Raw genomic sequence first — 6,258 nt, forward strand, 5'->3', positions numbered from 1 at the left:
GGTTAATATTCATAATATATGAAGAACTTAAACAACTCAACATCAAAGAAACAAACAATCCAATTAAAAAATGGACAGAGGACCTAAATAGACATCTCTTCCAAGAAGACATACAAATAGCCAACAGATACATGAAAAGTTGTTCAACTTCACTAGCCATTAGAAAAATGCAAATAAAAACTACAATGAGATAACCTCACACCTGTTAGAATGGCTATTATCAACAAGACAAGTAACAAGCATTGGAGAGGTTGTGGAGAAAAGGGAGCCCTCATTCACTGCTGGTGGGAATGTAGACCTACACAGCCACTATGGAAAATAGTCTGGTAGTTCCTCAAAAAATTAAGAATAATAGAGTTACCATACAACTCAGCAATCCCTCTCCTGGGTGTCTATCTGAAAAACTCAAAAACATTTATTTGCAAAGATATAGGAACCCCTATGTTTATTGTAGCATTATTCACAGTAGCCAAGATATAGAGACAACCAAAATGTCCTTTGATAGAGGATTGGATAAAGAAGATGTGGTGCATACATACTATGGAATATTACTCAGCCATAAGAAAAGACAAAATACTACCATTTGTAACAACATGACTGGATCTTGAGAATATTATGCTAAGTGAAATAGGTCAGTCAGAAAAAGCTAAGAACCATATGATTTCACTCATATATGGGGATATAAAAATGATACTCATAGACAGAAAACAGTATGGTAGTTACCAGAGCAAAGATGGTGGGGGGTGGGGGAGTGAAGGGGGCCAAATATATGGTGACAGAAGATGGTTTGACTGTGGGGCACACAATGCAATATAGAGATCATGTACTATCGAAAGCTATATGATCCTATTGACCAATATTCTTCCAATAAATTTAATAAACTAAAACGCACAAAGCATTTTTAGCACTGTTCAATAGTCTCAATTTTTATTTTGCAGCAAAATTTTATTTTGTAGAAAAATTTCTTTCATTTTGTGGCAGTTGGTAGAATGAGTCCAAAAAATCCTCAACTTGAATGTTGGGGTATATGCTACTTCATAAATACTCATTTTCCTTTTCAATGATGAAAACATTTATCCTGAATTTGGTTTGGCCATTGACATTTATATTTCTTTTGCTGATTCAGACTGTAGACCAGTTACTAATTCTGTTTCAGTATTCTACAACATTCCTATCTTCCTCCCCCTGCATTTCTTCTGTTAGTAGCGGTTCTCAACCTGTGGGTCGTGACCCTTTAGAGGTCGAACGACCCTTTCACAGGGGTTGCCTAAGACATAACAGAAGCAAAATTACAGTTATGAAGTAGCAATGAAAATAATTTTATTGTTGGGGGCCACCACAACACGAGGAACTGTATTAAAGGGTCGCGGCATTAGGAAGGTTGGGAACCACTGTGTTAGAGTGTTTACAAACCCCTGCAGCCCATGGAGTATTTTCAAAGATTGAAGAAGGCCAGCAAGCATTATAGAGCTGTATTAAAGTAACATAACATTCTGATATCCTACCATAATTAACAGAACTACACAGAATCACATGTGGAAAGTGCCAATTTAAGAACTTACTTTGCTTCCAGAACAACTCTCTAAGGATCTGTATAAATTATACTATGCATACAAATGTATTAATGTTTATTTTATTTGCAATAATGATGTATGCTTAGCAGCAGATAGGGCCACAAACACTTATAACTTGGCAACAGCCATTGATTAGATCTTAACTGCTTCTCTCCACTTTGCTCATGTCCTAGTTCTGGAAATTTCCATCTTGTTCTCTGACTCTGCATATCAGTGATTTCTACTCTTGCTTCCAATTTAAGATCAGTCTATTTCTTCAAATTAGTAACATCTCTACGGTGATTATTAAACTTTACTTCTTGCAGAGAAATTGTAATTATTTTTCTTGTTTTCCAAACTGATTTTTTTCTGGGTTCAGAAAAACATAATTTTCCAGAAAATGCTAAAAAAGAATTCTCTAATGAAAATATTATACTATGTATAAAACTTTATTCTCTCTGTCTGGGGCACCTCCAAACACTGAGGTCCTCAGAATTCCACGGATTTGTTTGACTCCTCCATAATTCCCTTCTGCAGATAATGTGGTTTAAACTTTCTCTGTTTTTCTAAATTGGTTATTATTGGTAATTATTTTCATTTTGTGTCTTATCTACCCATAGTTCATTGAATCTTTTATCTGCTATTTCTTTTCTAGTTATTTATGTTTTTGTGGATTACTATCTTTACAATAATAACAGTGATATTTGGGGGTTTGGAAGAAGATAAATGAGATATGTGAATCTATCACTTTAACTCATGCCCTTCCTTGCCCTTGGTGGTTAATTTGCATACCCACATCTGATAAGGGGAAACTTTATGTATTGCAAAACTCTACCCAATCCCCAACTAGTCACAGCTTGAATGACAAATAATGGATTCTAGACTCAGGCTGTGTCTGTCAGAGTCTCTCATGTAGGTATTTAAACTGGTATTAAGTAAAAAGTATTAGGCTGCAGTAATCACCAAGGTAGAAATAACTGGACCCAAATTTTTTCATTTTTTTATACCAATTAATAATCACCTATTATACACCTAGTTTTATATAAGCACTATGCTATCAAATGAGTCATTCATATTCCTGCATCCAGGAATACACTCGGGTCTAGGACAGCAATTTTCAACCTTTTTCATTTCATGGCACACATAAACAAATTACTAAAATTGTGCGGCACGCCAAAAAATATATAGTTTTATGATCTGACAAAAAATACGTATAATTTTTATTCACTCACACCACATGTCTATTGTCATGTTGACTGTTGTCTTTTTTTTTTTTTTTTTTTTAGTTTGACAATCTAAGGGAAAAGAGGTTAGTGCCCCTGACTAAATAGTCAGGTATTGCACGTCTTAGAAATTTTTGCAAGTATCGCGTCCTCCCACAACCACATCACAGTTACAACTAAACTACAGAACAACCATCATTCAAAGCTGCCTGAAATCAAGCTGAATGGAAGTCCTACAACCATGGAATTAAAGCAGCAGCCACATCGAGACTGGTAGGACAGTCTCGGACAGGCTGGTCCCACACTTACGTGTGGCAGATAAAAATCAGGAGGACACCTCGGCTGGGAAGGTCCTCTCTGAGGACTGAGGAGTCCCCGTCCCGCACCAGGCACCCCGCTCAGGGTTCCAGTGCCAGGAAGAGAAGTCCCCATAACTTCTGGCTAGAAAAACCAGCAGAAACTGAGGCACAGGGAGGCTGAGGAGGCTGGAGCCCCCAGCAGCTCCTCTTAAAAGGCCCGCGCACAGACTTACTTGGACTCTCTTCCTCTAAGTTCAGAGGGGAAGCAGCTTGAGGGGTGCCAGAGACACACAGGGAAGAACTGAGCTGTTTGGCACTGGAGCGAGGGCTGGAGAGGGGGCTTTCTCCAGGACAAATGTGCTGTCAGAGGCCTTTGTTCCTTTGGTGAGTCCTTCCCTGGGGCAGCAGACAGTCGTCATATCTGGGACTCCAGCAACCTGGCTCACACTGGTAGCCCTGCCCTGGTGATTCCCTGAGGTCCTGCCCCACCCAACTTTCAGGACCACCCAAGCTGTTGCCACTTGCTTAACCATAGGATTGGCCTGTCTTGGATCCTGCTTCAGGTTTTCCTAATTCTTTCAAACAAGCAGCATCTGGTCTCAGCTAGCCCCATACCTCTGGTTAAGTAATGCATAGAAACTAACACAGGGAGGCAGCCAAAATGAGGAGACAAAGAAACAGGTCCCAAATGAAAGAACAGAAAAAAATCTCCAGAAAAAGAACTAAGCAAAATGGAGATAAGCAACCTAACAGATGCTGAGTTCAAAACACTGCCTGTAAGGATGCGCAATGAACTTAGTGAGAACTTCAGTGAACTTAGGGCCTCAAGAGCATAAAAAAGGACCAGTCAGAAATGAAGGATGCACAGTCAGAAATAAAGGAGGCACTAGTTGAAATAAAGAATAATTTACACAGATTCAATGTCAGAGTAGGTAAAGCCAAGAAGCAAACCATGGATTTGGAATATAAGGAAGCAAAAAACACCCAATCAGAACAGCAGAAAGTAAAAAGAATCCAAAAAAATGAGGAGAGTGTAAGGAGCCTCTGGGAAAACTTCAAGTGTGCCAATTTGGGGGGTTCCAGAAGGAGAAGAGAGAGAACAAGAAATCGAAAACCTATTTACAACAATAATGGCAGAAAACTTTCCTAATTTGGTGAAGGAAAGAGACATACAAGTCCAAAAAGCACAGAGAGTCCCAAACAAGATGAACCCCAAGAGGCCCACACGAAGACACATCATCATAAAAATGCAAAAACTTCAAGACAAAGAGAGAATCTTAAAAGCATCAAGAGAAAAGCAGTTAGTTACCTACAAGGGAGTTCCCATAAGACTGTCAACTGATTTCTCAAAAGAAACTTTGCAGGCAAGAAGGGAGTGGCAAGAAATATTCAGAGTGATGAAAAGCAAGAACCTACAACCAAGATTACTCTATCCTACAAAGCTGTCATTTAGAATTGATGACCATAGAAAGAGTTTCCCAGACATAGAAAAGCTAAAGGAGTTCATCACCACCAAACCATTATTATATGAAATGTCGAAGGGTCTTCTTGAAGAAAAGATAAAAAATATGAACAAACAAAAGGGCAGTGAATACATATTTATTGACCATTGAATCTATAAATAAAATGAACAAGCAGAAGAGAAAATTTCTCATACAGAGAATATTTTGTTGGTTGCCAGATGGGAGGGTGTTTGGGGGAATGGGTAAAAAATGTGAGGGGATTAAGAAGTACAAATTGGTTGCTAGACTGACAAACCTCAAAGGGAAGGGGGGTGGGGGGGTGGGAAAAAATAAACCAAGAAACTTGTTTGCATATATGCATAACCAATGGACACAGACAACAGTGTGGGGAAAGGCAGGAGGGGGGCAGGAATGGGAAGAAGGGGGTCAATAGGGGAAAAATGAGGAACATCTGTAATACATTCAACAATAACGTTAACTTTTTTAAAAAAAAGAAAAATTTTTTGCAGCACGTGCATTGAAAGTCACTGGTCTAGAGGGTAGACAATTAACAAATAATTAGTTCATCACACTTTACAAGGACACATGTGCCAAATGTTTGCAATGCAGAGAAAGAAGTGATTGTGCTCCAGAGAAGAGCAAGAAAGTCTTCACAGGAGACCAAAACATTAAGCTGCAACAGATAAGTGGAAGTGGTCAATGCAGGAACACAAAAAAACCTAGGTAGAGAAAAGAGCATGTGCACTATCTAGATGTGAGAGAAAAGAACATGTTCAGGATGAGCAAGAAGCACCACAAGATTGGAGAATACAGTGTTTGGGTGGCTGGTAGCATGTTTGAAAGTGAAAAGTGCAGACCGGAAAAGATCATAAAGAAGTTTGGCATTTATCCTAAAGTGATAGGAAGTTTTAGGCATGAGAATGATGTGATTATATTTGCATTTTTGTAAGAGTAGTGGTGTTGAGGTTTTTGTGAGTAGCTGAGAGCGGTGGCAGGTTGAACAGTCTAAGAAAGCTCTCACGTTAATTCAGGGGAGAGGACACCAGCTCAAAAGTTATAGGCTTTTCCTTTCTTTCATTGCTTTAGTTTAGTGGAGATATCAGAAAAGTAAGTGGAGGTGTCACATTCTCCAGGAAGACTTCTCTGTCTACCCCACACGTGTGTGGTATTCCTCTCTATGTTTCATAGCATCCTTACTTATAAGCACCACATACTTGATCAGAATTCCATAATTAGCTTTTAGACACTTTGAAAGCAATGATGATCTAAGTCTTATTCACAAATGTATATAGGGTGAGGCAAAGTTTTACAGTTGTTCTTATGAAAAATAATACAACAATTAATCAATAGTAACACAAGAATGAACTCTGTGTTTCATGTACTCACAACTGTGGACCTACTTTTGCCTCCGCCTACCCCACCCCTATATTTAGAACTTAATGAGACTCTATGAGCACCCGGCAAGTATTTATTGAGTAAGTGAATAAATGAAAGACTCTGCTCTCCCAGCTGCTAGGAAATGGGTAATTGACTTACTGATGTTCACAGGATAAACATCAAAGCATCTCAAGAATGGTGGCCAGACCAGCAGTAGCTGTTTCACCAGGGAACCAGTTGGAAATGCAAATTCATAGAACTCACGGCAGGCCTACTGAATCAAAAACTGTGGGGGAAGGGGTCCAACAATTGGTGTTTTAACAAGCTCTCCAGGTCATTCTGA

The sequence above is a fragment of the Molossus molossus genome, unplaced genomic scaffold, assembly GCF_014108415.1.
Source record: "Molossus molossus isolate mMolMol1 unplaced genomic scaffold, mMolMol1.p scaffold_m16_p_9, whole genome shotgun sequence".
In the NCBI taxonomy this organism is placed as follows: domain Eukaryota; kingdom Metazoa; phylum Chordata; class Mammalia; order Chiroptera; family Molossidae; genus Molossus; species Molossus molossus.